The sequence below is a fragment of the Chlamydotis macqueenii genome, chromosome 23 (genome assembly GCF_036417535.1).
Source record: "Chlamydotis macqueenii isolate bChlMac1 chromosome 23, bChlMac1.mat, whole genome shotgun sequence".
NCBI lineage: Eukaryota > Metazoa > Chordata > Aves > Otidiformes > Otididae > Chlamydotis > Chlamydotis macqueenii.
The window spans coordinates 6260156-6276654 of record NC_141578.1 but is presented as its reverse complement, the minus strand read 5'-3'; the positions used below and the strand labels follow the sequence as shown (position 1 = coordinate 6276654).

General features: G+C 47.6%; 1 protein-coding gene across 2 annotated transcripts in view; it reads right to left on the bottom strand.

Moving 5' to 3' along the window:
- Window positions 1-13807, bottom strand: part of RAP1A (RAP1A, member of RAS oncogene family) — a 40962-nt gene extending 27155 nt beyond the window's left edge. The window contains exons 1-2 of one of the 2 annotated variants that reach the window (XM_086765388.1): window positions 13684-13751; window positions 12971-13087 (exon numbers count right to left, since the gene is read on the bottom strand). The gene's annotated coding sequence lies outside the window, so the exon portion shown is untranslated. Of the gene's footprint in view, window positions 1-12970; window positions 13088-13683 lie in introns of both variants that reach the window. The other variant, XM_086765387.1, reaches the window with a different exon arrangement.
- Between the last annotated feature and the right edge of the window lie 2692 nt (window positions 13808-16499).

Sequence of the window (16499 nt, the reverse complement as noted above, 5' to 3'; positions counted from 1 at the left end):
CATTCACAGGGCCTTCAGAGTCTGCCTCTGTTTTATTGCTCATCACCACGGTGCTATCTGCCACCCAAGCAAGTGTATTCTATATATTAACTTTATACATCACGGCAGGAATCTCACCCTCAATCTTACAAATTTAACAGCAAAAACATTTCCATTTCCACTGCCCACTTTCAGCATCAACTGAAATACAAATCAAGGGAGAGCATCCTGGATTCTGCAGCACACATCCAGTCCCTCTAGGCTTATAAGCTTCTGTTCTCCTCAATCTCATGCAGGCCAAAACCTGAGTTATTTCTTGTAAAAACAAGGAAAACATTTTGGTTGCAGGCAGGAATTTATATTGCCTAATCAACCTATTTTATACTTTGGTAACTTCAGCATCAGAAAACAGGTATTTTGGAAACTCAGAGACACACGTACTCCTCAGGGGAAGCCGAAGTACACTGAGGAACTGACGCAACTCTCAAGTGAGTTCCAATTCCTTGCATAAGACTTGGGAATTGAATCTAATCCAGAACCACTACCGTGCTAAAAAGCATTCTAATAAAGTAACTATAAACCAAATTAAGTGTGATTAGTGAAAAGTGTTACAATATTTCAATATTGTAACAAGCTAATATTTCTAAAAGAGAACTTTCACCAGTAATTCATAAATTTACAAACGAGACGGTAGCAATATGTTAATAACATACCTTGTTCAGGTGACAAGCAATCACAATTCAGTAATTTAAATACATTCTTTTTTTTTTGTTTTTGAAGTACTAGATAAAAACAAAAAAACACAGCGAGAAGCACACACAAAGAAGGTCAAATAAGCAAACGGGTGTTTGACAACACAAGAGAAAAATGACACTGCTCTGAGATGTTATTTCAAGTGTTCAACTGCAAAAGGCAAGAGACCAGCCTTCAAACCTTGCACACATCCTCTCTCAAAAACTCTGTTCCCCACCGCATGCTCCTCTGAACCACGCCCAACTCGCCAGTTTCTGCGTAATTTCCCATCTTCCGCGGTGTATTGTGGAGTTACTGACGCTGGGCCAAGGCCATAAAAGCCTGGGCTAAGAGTAAAGTCCTTCAGCAACAGCCGTCCCTTCTGACTGCAGCGCTGTGCTGAGCCGGAGCTCCGAGCAAATTCACTGCACGCACAGAGAGGAGCCAGAGAAACAGACTGCTTCGAAAATGGCAATAATTCTGCAATTTGAAAAAGTGCACAAACACACAGAGATTGCTCTTCCTCTTTTCTGCAACCAGCTTCACGCTGAACCTGCAGTTTTAAAGATCATAACGTTCACTTCCATGGAAGCGAGTGCCTGCTCACTCACTGTAAACTGCTCTGCTACAGCAGCACTCCGGGCAAGAGACGACTGCTTTGGGCGGCTAAAGCTTGCCACGCGAAACGGCTAACTTGCTTTTTGTCCTATTGGTCCGCATTCGCAGAAAGTCGCTAGGGACGTGTGCCAGACAGACAAAGACAGGGAAAGGAAGCCAGAAGCAAAACTCCAAGACCAACACACACTGCATCCCCAAATTAGAACACGCGACGTCACGCGCTGTGACTGGCAGCCTCCCCGCAAACGGACTGCGGCACGGCTGCAAATGTAACGCTAACCAGCGCTGATCTGCCAACAGGAGGGACGACATCCACCTCAACTGTGGGATTTAGGAGAAAATACTTCTCTCAATTCTATAGATAAAACCGCTTAATAGGAAGTACTGCGTGGCCACGTGATGGAAACGGACGGGGATGAATCACACGGCTGTCGCCTGCGCGGCCGCCGGCCGGCGGAGCAGAGGTCCTCCCGAGCAACTCCACGGCCGCGCTCGGCCAGTTCTCTCCTCCTCGTCCAGAGCTGCTTGGGTATTTTCAGCAGAGGGGTTAACGCAAGTCAGAGGAGTTCTCAACAGCTCCTTTGGAAGAAGAAAAGAAAAATATTTCCTTTCCCCCTTCTCATCAGCAAAACATGTAAATGTTAAAGGGCATAAACTTTAGACATAGAAGCAACTCAGGGGAATTCCTCCATCTGTTGACTACCACATCCACAACTTGCCATTGATTTTTAAGCCCTGTAATTTTTTTTTCTCCATTTTCTTTAGTACAAAAGTGTTCTGACCTTTTTAAATACAGATTACATTCCAGCCAGACTCTAGGAGGCTCAATCGTAGCAAAACACCAACTACATTATGCTCGGTAAGAATAACCTGTGGTGCTGATAGTAGCTTGGCAACGTTCTGAACCATGTTTTCTTCCTGGTTTATAGAATTAGAGTAAATAAGTGCCATGAGGTAGATAGGTTGTCACTGCAATTTCAGCTTACACTTTAATTATTTTATTTCTGCAGTAACAGCAACCAGGCACTGGCCACTGCTGGGGGCTGGAATTCTAGTTTGGCCTTACTTGGCCTCCAGCATCGAACCTTTGATGGACAGACCAATACAGCTTCCTCCCTACTAAGGTTTCTTTGAAACTTCTTAAGTCTCTACAATTTTTTTTAATTGCTCTTCAAATGCACTTCTACCCATCAGTGACAAATTCTAAGACTAATATTAAGCCTCTAAAAACGCACCGTTTGTTAGCACGGACCACTGCCCGGCTTTTCAGGACACTGCACTAACTTACAAATTCCAGAAAATACTAAGATTCTTTGAATCTTACTGGCAAAGCTGCAATAATCAGTTTGTGTGTACACGCTGGATCTGACCATGTAGACTGATCTAAAGGTCAGGTTTGCACACGCAGCCTAGAGATTCTCACTGCCTTAAAAACACTTTATTGTTCAGCGTGCATCAGCCACGAGCACCCAAAACGCCTACCGTTCCCAGGCGACCGCGGCTAATCGAACGCCTGCTTTAACAGTGATTTTTTGAATGAAAAGCCCCACTTACCATATGGCCCCTTATTAACACTACTTTGTTTATCAGTTTAAATAAACCCCCTACAGCAATCAGTATCCGTGTAACGAGTACCTTGGTACAGTTAATGACGGGTGTATTTTAGCACTGCAAAGTAGAACTGTGCCTCTCGAAATGTCTCCACGGAAAATTTTAAGGCTTGATAGGAACCTGAATAGCAGTAAGTTAATGTACAGAATTAACTTAAAATAGAGAAAAAGTAACAGTTTCATTATTTTTTATAATGAAACAAAGTTATTTAATATGGTGCTTAATCCTTCAGTTCAGTCCCTTAATGCAGCTACCTGGAACCTGGGGGCAGAGGGGAACGGAAATTCAATTTTCTTTTACAACAATTATGAAAAATTTTCCTCTACATAAAGATTTCAACTGAAGGAATATTCAAAAACGTTATTAACACTTCAGTGCTGGAGCCTGAAGGGCATCACAGTGAGAACTTTCAGGCCAGGAGGGTCGAGAACTGAACTGCTGGCACATCTGACCTCTGCGCTGGGGGTTCTCTGAAGTTTTTAAATCCTCCTGAATCTGCTGGGCTTAAAAGGGCAAAACTACTTTGAGAACTCATCCTGGAATTTCCTTTATGGAAAATAAAAGGTGACACTAACCCCTAAAGGAAATAGCTCTGATAGTTTAAACCAGTTTTATAAGAGTCATTTCAGTATTTATAGGTCAAGTTTGATTACAACCAAAATAGATTATTATACAGCTGTCTTTAAACAACAACAGTGAAAAAAAGCCACGGGCAGTTGGGCTCCTGCTCCCAAAAGAAGAGACACTATGTTTAACTCAGAAGGAAGGAAGGACACATCCGACAGCAGCTAACAAGATGAGCACCACTGGTATTAGCCAGCTCTTCCCCTCCATCTCACGAACAGTACTCAAACAGGAACAAAAAAAAAGTCGTCGTCTTTAATGTGTCTTTGAAATGATAAGACGTAAGGCAACAGGAAAAAAATCTCTCCCACATGAGGATGCAAATTTGCTCAACACATGGCCTGGAGACAGTCAGTTCTGCACTCTGAGCAAGACCTTAGAACACACCACACTTAATTTGAATGTTAATTGCAGTTATCTGCAGTTTCCGTGCTTTCCATTTTGGTTAGGACACTTTTCCATCAAAGTTAAAAGTCCCGTTCAACTCTTTTTTTTTCTAGAGTAGCTCTACAAATACAACATCAGCCATAAAAGTGCATGGGCACTACCCCCACCGCCTTTAAAATACATTTAGGAACTTTTTTAAACTTCGGCCCATACAGACGCAGTTAACGTGAACTTGGCATGAAAAGGACAATAACAACTTTCCAGCCTCTCGGTTCTGCCGACAGGACTTAGTTTTTCTGACGCCTGCTAACGGCACGCTCGGCTACCCCGCTGCGCCGCTCGAGCCTGCCTTAGTGCCGAATCGACTCGTGCTCGATACTGTGTTTACGAGGAGGGATTAGAGCAAACAGTTCGTTTAACAGACAGGCTACAAAGTGCGGAAATCACAGAATAAAGGGAAAGACACACTTTCTAGGAACCACGCCGCTGAGGGAAGGGCCCTGGAGCATTAAAGCATCTGTTTGATCATTTTAAATGAGGTCCCTGAAAAAGCTTTATTATAAATCTGAGTGCATCGGGTGATCAATATGCCAATGCAGCGTACTCATGAAACACGACAAAGTCGTAAAAATATTGTAATCCCTACAACTTCCTAAGTGATCTGATGAGTTAAAAGCCCTAAATACATTAATATTTCATGAGAAAGGCTGCCTGGAACCATTTCAGTCTGTATCTTTAATCGTAATGTTATTTTCAACTACAATTAGTGTTAAAATCCAAAGCAGAAAACAATAAGTGGCTCGATCTATTTTATCTTCATCGTGATTTAGTTCAAAAATCCATCAAGATCTCCGCTGCTCAGGCCCAACACTCAGTAACAGCTACCAGCGCAGCACCAGCCCATGGAACCTCAGGGGAACGCAAGATGTGCTGGAACGGGACTGCTTATGCCAAACGGAGAATTCCGCCAAACAACCCTACCAGTGAACTATGATTTAATTAAAACTACCCCCTGGGCCGGGGGGGGGTGGGAGGCCGAGGGGGGGGTGGGAGTTTATTTGCATTAGAGAAGAGAGTGCGACATAAAAAGCAACAGAAAGGGCACTGCAACCAATACATCCAGTCGAACTGCTCCTCCCGCACACCCGGTGCTTTCCCGAGTACGGCTCTGTTCCAGCTGCCGTGTTAAAAATCTGCGAGACGCGCGATTCCGCGGAGCGCTCACAGCTACAGCCGCAGCCAGGGCCATACGTGCTCAGCTCTCTCAAAGAACGGATTTCATAGCTACGAGTTCACACGCAGTACCCTAATTAAAATATGACAAATTCAAATTTTTTTCAGTATTAGAACACTCCAGAAGACAACACTGTTGGATCCAACAAATATTTCAACAAAACCCCCCCGACATTCCAGCCAGCCTTGACTGTGCGGCTCCCGCCGCTCACGAGCGGAACACAACTGCCTGCTGTGCGGCAGCGAGCAGCGGTCACGCACCGTAACCGACCCACAAACGCGGGGTGCTGCTAATTGCAGCGCATTTCCAAAAAGCAGTTTTTTGCAGTAACTTCCGACAAGGCAACGGTTACCTCCTACGAAAACGCTCGTCCTACTCCTTCTGCAAGTGCATTAGGCACCAGGGCAGCATATATTTTTGACTGCCTCATTTAAGCGATTAGCAAAGATCTGTTTCAGCCATAAGACTGTCACCACTGTGGACATATCCAGGCCTCTTGTTTCAGCGCCCCGGATGGATTTAAATGCTTTCCATCTTATCAATATTCCAAATAAATAACAAGCCATAATGACTCAGGTCGCCCGCTCAACAGGACTGCTGTTGCCTGCCTCCCCTTATTTTCAGTCAAACTAAGTGAAAAGGGTGAGAAAGCCAAGCCAACCCCACCTGCAGCTGTGGGCTGGAAGCAGCCCTGGAGCTTCCTTTTTTGCTGTTTGTCCAATGTTATCTGGTTCTTCCCTGTTATAAAAGCCCTGTGGAGGGTCAGACTATCCCCCACAGATAAAGGATTTTGTTTACCAAAAGAAGACAAACACTAGTTTTGAAAATATACTAAGGTCTGCTTTTGTCACCATGTCAGCATCTGGATTTCTCAATCAAAAAAATTCCACATGTGCTTTCACCTAGGTTCACACGAAGCCACCGCAGCGCACAGAGGAAGCGCCAGTTCAGGTACAGCAGGTATTTCCCAACAGCCAGCACCCAGGACCTGCTGGGCCGCCTGCGGCACGGAGCGGCAACACACATCAAAACATCATCTTCATGTGGCCACATTCAGATTCACGCGGAGCTACCAGACCTGCTTCAGCCAGCTGACACGGTGAGAAAAGAGCCCTCTGTCATGCCCTGTGGACTACTCTCGCCGGAGAAACAGAAACAACACAGTTTAAGAAACTCACCTTTACCCAGGTGTACTGGCTACTACAGTGTATTGAGTGCAATCTGCAAATATAAAAGTTATAAAACCCAAAATGATTGATCAAAATTAGGGAAGGTTGCTGGCGTCCCATTTCCTCCCACACACACCTCAAAGGATCTTCCCACAGCACATGAATGCAATTTAAGTTTAAACACACCATTTCTGATTAGGACTGCAACACCCAGTGCTTCCTCCTTGAACACCACCCATCTTCCCACAGCCTCTTCATTTTAATGTCGTTAAATGGACTACTTTAGACAACCTTAATTACTGCAGTATTTGCAAGGAGAGAAGTGCTCTCCCAGTAACCAGTTTGTGTCCCGTTCAGAGCTTTGCAGACCAAAACTTGTTTCACACCAAACCTGGAAGTGAAATGGCACCGAGCAGGTCTAGCACCAGAGCAGTGCACCCCAGTGTAAATACCAGGTGCCAGCAGGTACACGCTGTGTCCTGATGTTCCGCCGTCACTGGGGTCTACACAGCTCCTCCCTGACTCCCCTTTCTTCAGAAGAAGGGAGCTCAGAAGACAGGCAATAAAACAAAACTACCACTATCACAGGAAAGCATGGGTATTTTCTAATAATGAGCCATTCATCTCCGAACAGTTTCAGTCAGCCCACAGACACGTAAAGCCAAGTCACAGGTGATGTCTTAAAAGTCAGGAACACAACAAGCAAAGCCAACTGAAAAGCAAGGAGCGAAGACCCTAAACTTGTGCAAATGAAAGGCAGCTTGACATAAACTCCCTTAAATGCAGGCTGCTCCTTGTAAATAACACTCCACTCCCACTGAGGCCAGAGAGCAAACATTCACCTCTTCACCCACCACCCAGAATCGCAGGTCACGTTCTTTCCAGACGTCAGAGGCAAAGAAGAGCCACCACATTACCTCCACTGCAGTCCCAGCACCAGACACAAAGACACTGCCCTAAGTCAGATGTAGTCAGGAACTGCAGCTTCTTCCTCTCTTCTCAACTCCTTCCCTCTATCAGCACCGGTACTTGCACAACGACACAATGAGTCAGAGGAAGAAGTGAGCCGACTGAAAACCATACGCATACGTCTGGGACTCGCTCAGTCTTCAGCTAAGCTCCCCCAGTTACCTCCACAAGAGTCAGAGCAAGGGGGACACTGCGGTGTGCAACTGCATTGAGAGTGAAACTACCGCCTGAAGCTCCGCCACCGGAGCACTCACTGCATCTCAGTATCTTCTGAGGGATACAACAGTGCCATGTAAACGCAACAAAACAGGGTAATTCAGATTGCGGCGTTGCCTCTCCCTTGCCATGAGAGGCTCCAAGAGACAGGCAGGGCCAGTTGCTTGGTGAGATGTCTGTGGATGCCGCGGTAGAACCAAACTCACACCATGAGGTTTCAGAAACTACTTTGCTCATCCACAGACAGCTTTTGTCAAGCATTCTCAGTTTCCTTGGCTTCTAATGATACAGGGCAAGGTGGTCTTAACAGGCATGAAACAACTACTTTATACATCAGACCATATGTAATTTGAAAAATCACCTTTTTTTTTGCACATGGAAGACACTATGTACAGAAAAATAAGCTACCTCCTGTGCCCCCTCAGGACTGTCACCCACAGCAAATCCACTCTGACCCTGGAGGATGCTTCTCAGCAGCCTGCTCTGACACCTGAGCAAAAGCAAATCAACTCAAAGCACCCTTGGCTGGAGCCTCAGAGCTTACAGGAAAGCCATTTGCTCTTGCAGTTGCTTTCAATTCTGACGATAGTCCATGAACTATAACTAAAATATCATTTTTTATATACTATAACCAGGTTTCTCATAAAAATCTTACATTATTGGATCAAATGCTGCGTTGAATGCCAGGTTTACTAGCTACAAAGCAACCTTAAAAACGTATTATCTGCGTTTTTTAAAGACTGCAAAGTATGGCTAGGAAAACCAGCATTTACGCTGAAATCTTGTCTACTTCATAAATCAAAAGAAACCACGCATTCTGCGGAGCTTGTTTAAGTACGAATCAACACATCTTAAGGAGAAAGGAAAAACAAAAATAGATGCATCTAAGGAATTTATATTAGTTCTTATGATACAGGATTGTTTTCCAGAGATTTGGTTAGGATGAACATCTGACTAAACCTCACCTTGTCTGTGCAGCACCACACCATGGAGTTCAAACTCTTAATTTGTTCTCTGGTCCGTAAGTGATCCAACCCTAAAGACGCTAACTCCCCACAGAGGCAGCTCCATCCTCCGACAGCTGGGACCACCCTGGAAGCCCACAGGCAGGGACACACATACAACAGAGCGGGGGACACCTCGGAGCAGAACTGGTCGCCGAGCCAAGGCCAGGGCATGACAACCTCACACCAGGCCACTTAGAAGAGGGACTTGTCTCAGTCACAAATTTAAACTCCATTTGGCTTGGACTATAAAAGAGTATTTAAATAAAATTCCCATTCCCGTAATAACTTTCCTGAGTGGTAGAGGATTTCAGGTAAGAAAGCTAAAAGGAACACTGAAACACAGAATTAATGTCATATGGCTAGATACTACTTTTTCAACACGGAAGTTGTCAGTATACACACAGGCTAATCAACAGTTACTTCTATTTCAACATATTTCTATAGAAAGTGTACCTACAGATACCTTACATTAGATAATTTTTTAAATCCTTCTTACTTAGAAGCTATTAGTGAAAGTATATCATCTTCACACTGATTTTAATACTTTCCCTCCTGGTATATTATTTCAACTGTTTGTCATTTAACCACCATGGATTTTTTTTCCCCTTCTACGATCAGCATTGGAGACACTAAACTGATCAGCTAGACTCCTACTCCGTTCTTGCTTCCAAGTGTTCCTGAATGCTCAACAACAGAAATTCAACAATGGGAAAGTGAAGGAGTTACGTCTACGACTCGCCTAAGAGCTCTAATCCTATTGTACAACTGCAGGGGATGAACAGCCTGCTACCACTACTAACTCTACAACTTTAACAAAAAGAGTCAACCATTCGGGGTTGTTCTGCCCATAAAAACCGTGCCTCTTCTTGGCCTGACTAAGAAAATGTATCACTTGTATTCGTAGGATTGAAACAAATTCATTTTCACAGCTTTATGCTCTATTTAACCATTTCCATTAACTGAAACATACTGAACTTGATTGTCTCTGCAACATTAAGCAGCATTTTGTCTTTTCAGTCTGCAGAATAACAGCCGTGAGTGAACACAGCTGCGGTCTCGTTCCAGCCTGTGCTTTAAGAACTGAAGGCTAGCTCCTCCTTTATCCTCTCTGCACTTATGACGCTGGGATATAATCCAAGGAGAAACCTGTTTGAGAGGTGAACTTTTTAGTACATTAATTTACACCCAGAGAGCAGTCTAGGAACCCAAACAATCTCAGATCCTGGCTGCCACCAGACTTCAGTACTGCAGCAAATAAAACAAAACACCTCACACAAGTTTTAGCATCTGAACAAGACAGACTGGACCAAACAAGACAGCTCAGCAAGATAACTCCTCTTTCCAACTTTCTAACATCCCTACTTATCTCAGCCATTAGGTGTCATTCAGGATCAGAAGCTTTTGCAAAGTGTGAACACAAATGCTTAAGAAATGAGCATCCCTTTAAGAAGATGCTTTCATTAAAATTCTGTTTAATTTCCTATTACCTACTAAATAAAAGAGTAAAAGCAAATCAATAACTAGTTCAGGGCTCAGCATAAAATGAACTCAGGCTGTACTCTAACCACAATCCCCATTATCTCACCTTCTAAAGAAAAAACAAACCAAAACCAACCTCAAATCAAGGCCAACCCCCCCCCATCTAAACACAACCCCAGGACTCGACCAAGTTTTAAAAGTTAGGTCTCTCTTGAATCTGCTTCTGCAGAATTAAACACACAAAGCTACCAGAAGTGCTTGATGTTTAACATTATTCTGGCTCATCCGAAATGAAAAGAAAGCATTAAAATAGGAAGTCCCTCATATTTCCTAAAAAAACGTTTTGCTCGGGATCCACAGTCAGACCCAGCTGACCGAGCCCAGCAGCGCTCTGCTGAACTGATTTCAGCAAGGTTGAAAGAACTCTGGACCAAGGGGAATTCTGAATTTCGAACTACAAGTAAAAAATATCTCAAACATGAAGAGTAAATATTTTATCTTTATGTACATTCAAAAGATTCACTTCCTTTTCTCTAATACAAACAGATAACATGTTCTGGTTCTCAGAGCATTAGGATTCCTCTTTAAGATGATTTTTTTTACGTCCCTGTAAAGTTGCACAGAAGCAATCTGTTCTCTAAATACGAAGTACAAGTTCAAAACGCCACCGAGGACACAGCGCATGCGCACGGTACAAGAAAAAGCACTGCACTATGTAGCACAAACAAATGTTTCGAGTTGTTTATGCCTAAGACTACGGTTCAGTACACAATTAAAACTTTTATGGTAGAGTGTGTCCACACGTTACACTACTGCTATGTAATTACAGTTCAACTTTTTAAGAACAGCCCTCAGACTGGATGAACAACCATGAGGTGTATCACAGCTAGTCTGTATCTGTGTATTTGCAGCTTATGGTTTCAAATATAAACCACGTTGATAAACTGCGTAAACGGTCTCCAAATAAAAGCACTAATGTGTTGCTGGAATTATACTGTGCTAGTAATTCAGTCCACTTGGCACACAGTCCTCTCAAAATCTTCAGCAAAGCTACTTACCCTAAAAATGGCCACACGAGAGCCAAGACACGTGATGACAGGCACTGCCCTCAGCTTCCTTGGAGTCTTCACAATCACAGCTCTGGGGTGTGCCAGCCCTGGCCTAGCCTACCGAACGCCATCAAGGTTTCTTCTGCATCACACACGGTCCCTTGATCAGACCAGCTACACCCTTCTGGACGTGCTCTCCTACATTTACAACGGCTGTAAGAAATATCTGCTTTTACGAAGCATAACTCGCTTTGCTGTGGAGGATCGCAGCCCGACAGAACGCGCACACTCCTCTCCTCCTGGTGCGTAGAAAATACTGCACATGAAAACAGATTATTTTTAGAAGCAGTGTATGTTTTAGAAGCACAGCACTTCCTGTTGACTCCACCTTGAAGAACGACGTGAGTATCCTCACTCTCATTTCCAAAACTAGGATTTCACAACTTCTGCTACCCGGCACAGCAGAGAGAAGGACAGGACAATCTGCTGAGAACCGCAAGTGACAATTTCCCAGTTTCTAACTTGGCATTAAAAACTTTTATTGGAATATGTTATCAGTCTTCAGGCAATCACATCAATAAATCAGTGGCATTTTTTCTGCCACAATGATGAACAGAACATTAAATGCTTTTATTTATTACACTGATCTTTTCCATAGCAACAGGATGTGAACATGGCATTCCCAGTGTAATGAAGTCACTATAGCAACGTGATAATGATGTCAGAATAATCAGACAGCATTTCATACTTGGGACAGGGTGAACTACACCACTCCTACAAACTAAAAAAGCTGCAGACAGCACAAAGGCAAGAGTGCTCCATCTAAAACTTCCCTTTAAGTTGCCTCATTTCCAATAACTTCTCATTGAAGGCACAGCTTTGACTGCTAACAAACTACTTTCTGTTTTTCCATAGCTTTATCCGTTACTGTCTAAAAGTCTCACAAATTCCCACGTTAAAGCCCTTTCAGAATCTGAGAGATCTGCTAGCGCCAGTGACAGTTAATGACACGCTGTTTCCGTAAGAAAAAGCAACGACAAAAATCACAACAGTGAAACACTTCACGGCAGACAGCCGCTCTTAGCTAAACAGTTGGTTTCCTCAGTTTAACTCTTCAAAAAATCTGGTGTCTCCTTTTCCGTGGAGCAACATTACTACTGAGATGGAATCACAAGAGCAACAGAAGTTACAGAGTGCTGATATCAAACTCTGAAGGCAGACAGGCATTTTCAAGTCAAACAACTATTTTAAGAAATATTACCTCCCTTGTTAAGCTACTAAAAGGAAAAACAAAAAAAACCCAGAGTTTTCATGGTTTTCCCTTCCTGTTTGCAGCTCCTTCCAAGTTGTAAGCAAAGCAAAACCCAAGAGACGATTCCAGTTCTGTATCGGTCGGTATCGACTCAGCACGTCCAAACCCCAACCCTCCCACTGAGAAAGCTCTGCAGAAACCCTTGCACCAAAACCACCTGCATTGTAGCTCAAATATTGTAAGCAAAGACACTAATTATGAGAAGTATCTAAACACAAAAGTTTCCCTATACAGAGAACAGTTTCTCTTTAAACTGCCGCTTTGAAGTGACTGAAGGAAGTGCAAGAAACCATTTCAGAGCTGAAGTGCTCCAAGCCAACTGGTCCCCGGGCCCGGAGGACGAGGGCGGACCAGCGCGTTGCTCCGCATGGCTCGCGAGGGGCTGCTCAGCGCTGACTTCGAACACGAAGCCATCCCCTTGGCCTGGCTCGACCCACCTGCCTCCGGCCCAAACCTCCTCGCCATCCAGCTGGGGCAGAGAAGCGGGGCGGCTGGCGAAGGCTGGCCCTCGCCCCGCCGTCCGCCTGGCCCAGCCCGCCCGAACGCCGCCATCCCGCGCCCCTCCGGCCTCGCTCCCCGTTTACCTCCAGTGGTCTTCGGGGACGACGGCGCCAGAGCTTTTTGCGCCCCTTTGCATCTCGGGGAACAGGGGGGACGGTACGCGCTCCCCTCGAGCCCGGGACGCCCGGCGCAACACCTGACTATACGAAACACCAAAAGAATTTTGGTTATTTCCCGAGGCACGGTGACACCCTTCGCTGCGCCGAGGGCCAACCGCCCCCGCCTCGGCCTCGGCAGCCTCCCGGCGCCTGGCCGCCTTCCCTCTCCCGGAGCCCCGGCCGCCCTCGCCGGGAGCCGGCGGCCCCGGCACGGCCGCACAAGATGGATGTCCAGCCCGCGCCCGCCGGGGACGGGCGGCCCGGCAGCCCCGCACCGCCCCGGCCGGGGCCCAGCGCGGGCACCCGCCTCCCGCGGGCTGCCCTCCCGCCCCGCCGCGGCCGGGGAGAAGCCGCCTCCCCCTCGCTGCTGGCTGGGCTTCGCCGCGCCCCCGGGGAGGGAGCGCTCAGCCCGTCCCCGCTGACACCGCCTCGCCCCCCGGACCCCCGCCGCCCCCTCGGCCCGCGTCCCCGGGCCGTCCCCTTGACCCGCTCGCTCCCGCCCCGCCGCCGGGACGCAGCTCCGCGGCCTCGCCGCGGCCAGGCCCCGGCGGGGGTGCCCGGAGCCCGGCCGCCACCGCCCGCGGAGCCCCGCCGCGCCCGCTCCCTTCCCCCGCGGCCGGCGCCGCCGCCCCGCTCACCCGCCGCCTTCCGGGCCGCCTCCCGCCGCCGCTCGGCTCAGGGCTCCGGCTGCTGTGCGCGGCGGCGGCGGCGCGTCCGCTCCGCCCTCACCGGCCGCGGCCTGGGGAGGAGCCAGCGGGGCGGGCCGGGGCGCGGAGCCGGCGGGAGGGGACGTGACCGGGGAGGCCGGCGAAAAGTTCCAGACGGCGGCGCCCGCGGGCCCGGGCAGGTGCCGGGGCTGGGACCCCGCGCCCCGGGGACCCCTCCTCTCCCCTCCCCGGGCGAAGGTGACCCGGGGGACAGTCCCGGCTCCGCCGCGGGGGCCATGGCTGCAGCTGGGCCTCGGCCTCCCGCCGCCCTTCGGTCCTCCACCACCCGAGCAGCTTCATGGCCCGCGGCACCCTCCCCGCCTGCCTACCCGCCCGGGCCCTCGGCCGGAGCCAGCAAAGGCTGCGGAGGGCCGGTGGAAACGGGCCAAGCGACGGCACCGGCTGACAGCGAACAGAGCAGGGAGCGAGCGTGCGATTAGGCCGAGCGCGCCCCTTATCGAGGGGCAGCCGGCGGGGCAGGGTGGGGCGCGATGCCTGCGGCGGCGGCGGGACTCGAGCGGGGGCTTCGAGGCCGCAGGGCCCCGCGCACACGGCTGCTGCGGGACACGGGGCCTCCCCGCCGTCTCGTCACTTTCACGGCTTCAGAAGTGTTTCCCAAAACAATGCACTTCATAGTAATGTGATTTTTTTTTTCTTAATTAAAAAAAAACCCCAAACATGAAGAACTGTAACATTGAAGTAAAATATATCTGTAATCAAGGGGAAAGAGAGGAAGTGCAGAAAGAGGAAACAACACAGGTACATCCTGGTGCCGTTTTTATGTCGCTTGGGGGTAGCGAGTGGCAACCGCCACGCGTGAAGAACCACGTTGGAAGTTCACCGAAGTTCACCTTAGTCACCACACAGGGTCTTCTGCGCTGTTATATTGCTTCCCTCGTCCTAACGTAAACTATAATTCGGCTATGAAATACATACGCAAGAAAAGCTAATGTCAACAGTTAATACATTTCAGTACTTTTTTTTAATTGATTTTTTTTTTCTGGTTAAAAATGTACAAATAGCCCACGAAGAGCTGGAATTGCTTCCATGATTTGAATGCCTAGCTCTCCAGGAGCGCTGCTTAACACGCAGAGGGATATCTGACGTCGCCAAGCGGAGCGTCGCCGCGTTACCCATCCGGGAGCAGGGCGAGGGCCGCCGCCGCTGACCCAGGGATGCTCAAGGGGAGCCTGCACACAAAGGAGTCGAGGCAGCGGCGTTGCTCCGCAGCAGGCAGCGTGCCGGCTGCCCTCCCCGGCACTCCGCTCTCTTCACTTGCAAAACTTCAGGGACACGAGCAGGAGATTTGCTGAAGTCTGAGGAGAGGAATAATATTTTTGCATTCACACTGCCTTTCATCCAGAACTCCAACAAAATGCTAAACATTACTTATCTGGCTTTACAGATGAGGAAACTAAGACAAAGAGATGAAATGACTTATCTGAAATCCCCAGCAAGTCAGCGGCCAGGAGAGAAATGCAGCTCTGAGTCCCCGCTCTCATCCTTCACTCTAATTGAGAGAAAAACCGCGCTCTGGTTCTCCCACTCACCCTCTTTGTACGTGCGTTAGAAATACGGAGCGCAGAGAATTTTGCTTCCAGGTACAACTCAGGGCTGCTATCTATAAGTCCCTGTTCTTTGTGGCTGAGTCCTAGCGCAGCGTCTCCTTCCCCGGGGACCACTGTGCCGGGAGCGAGCAGGTGAATCACTGTTTCTTAATTTGTGTAGCTGGAGGCAGGGTAATCTCAGCAGAGGGATTTCCACATTTTCTTTCTCTGCAGGACCCAGCCTTGCCACCCTCTCGCAGTGGGGCAGTTGATGGGGCATGGTCTGCCTTTCAGGATTCTTAACACCAGTGGTTGAGCGTCTTGTTCCCTTTGAATACAAACATCATGAAATCTGCAAGCGTAGGAAGTTACTAGCTCCATGTTAAAAACATGAGGCTGTGCCTGGAAAGCATGCAGAGACAAAATATCAGCAATAACTTCTGTTTTAAAAAGCTGTAAAACTTTTTTTTACAGTGGTAAAAGCTTAAAAAAAAATCACCCCTGTGGGCAGAAACTGCACAAGGAGACTCTTGCATCCTTTAAGAGGCTCAGTACACATGGAAGTGTATCACCGTTCTGCAAGGGTCTGTAAAATTAAACGTTTGATAAACTTTGCTTCAAGCATCAATGCATCTGCAGCTTTTCCCACTCAGCACTCCTGACCAAAGAATTTCGTTTTATCCGGTGGATCAAACACGTATCTATTTCATGGGTTCTGGCCCATCTTCTAAGTTTCAAAACAATAAGGGTCCAGACGCACTCAGGGCCTGACTCAGCAAGACACAGCACCCAGCTGCTGCCTGTTCTGGGAAGGTTGACTTTTTTTTTTTTTCCAGTTTTCTGCAGGTTCAAAGGCAAGCTGATAAGATTTATTGCTGAGTCAGACTTCACAAGTACATGAAATTAGATCTAGATGGATGTGACCCTGGTTATGAAATCAAATGAGACGGAGAAAGGGGTCCCAGTTCAATTGCGATCTGTTTTCCTACCGAGTTCAACAGGGAATAAGTCTGGATCTTCATTTCTCACGGCCCCACAAGCTGCCCTTCTGGAGCAGGAGGGACGCGGCCCCACGCAAAGCGCCCGTGCCGCAGCCCGTCGCGCTGCTCTGCTGCTCACCTTCTCTCGTGCAATGGCTGCCTGCTCCTCGGCAGATTCAGTCTGTCACCAGGGTGTCAAACCCTGCGTCCGCACCTTGTC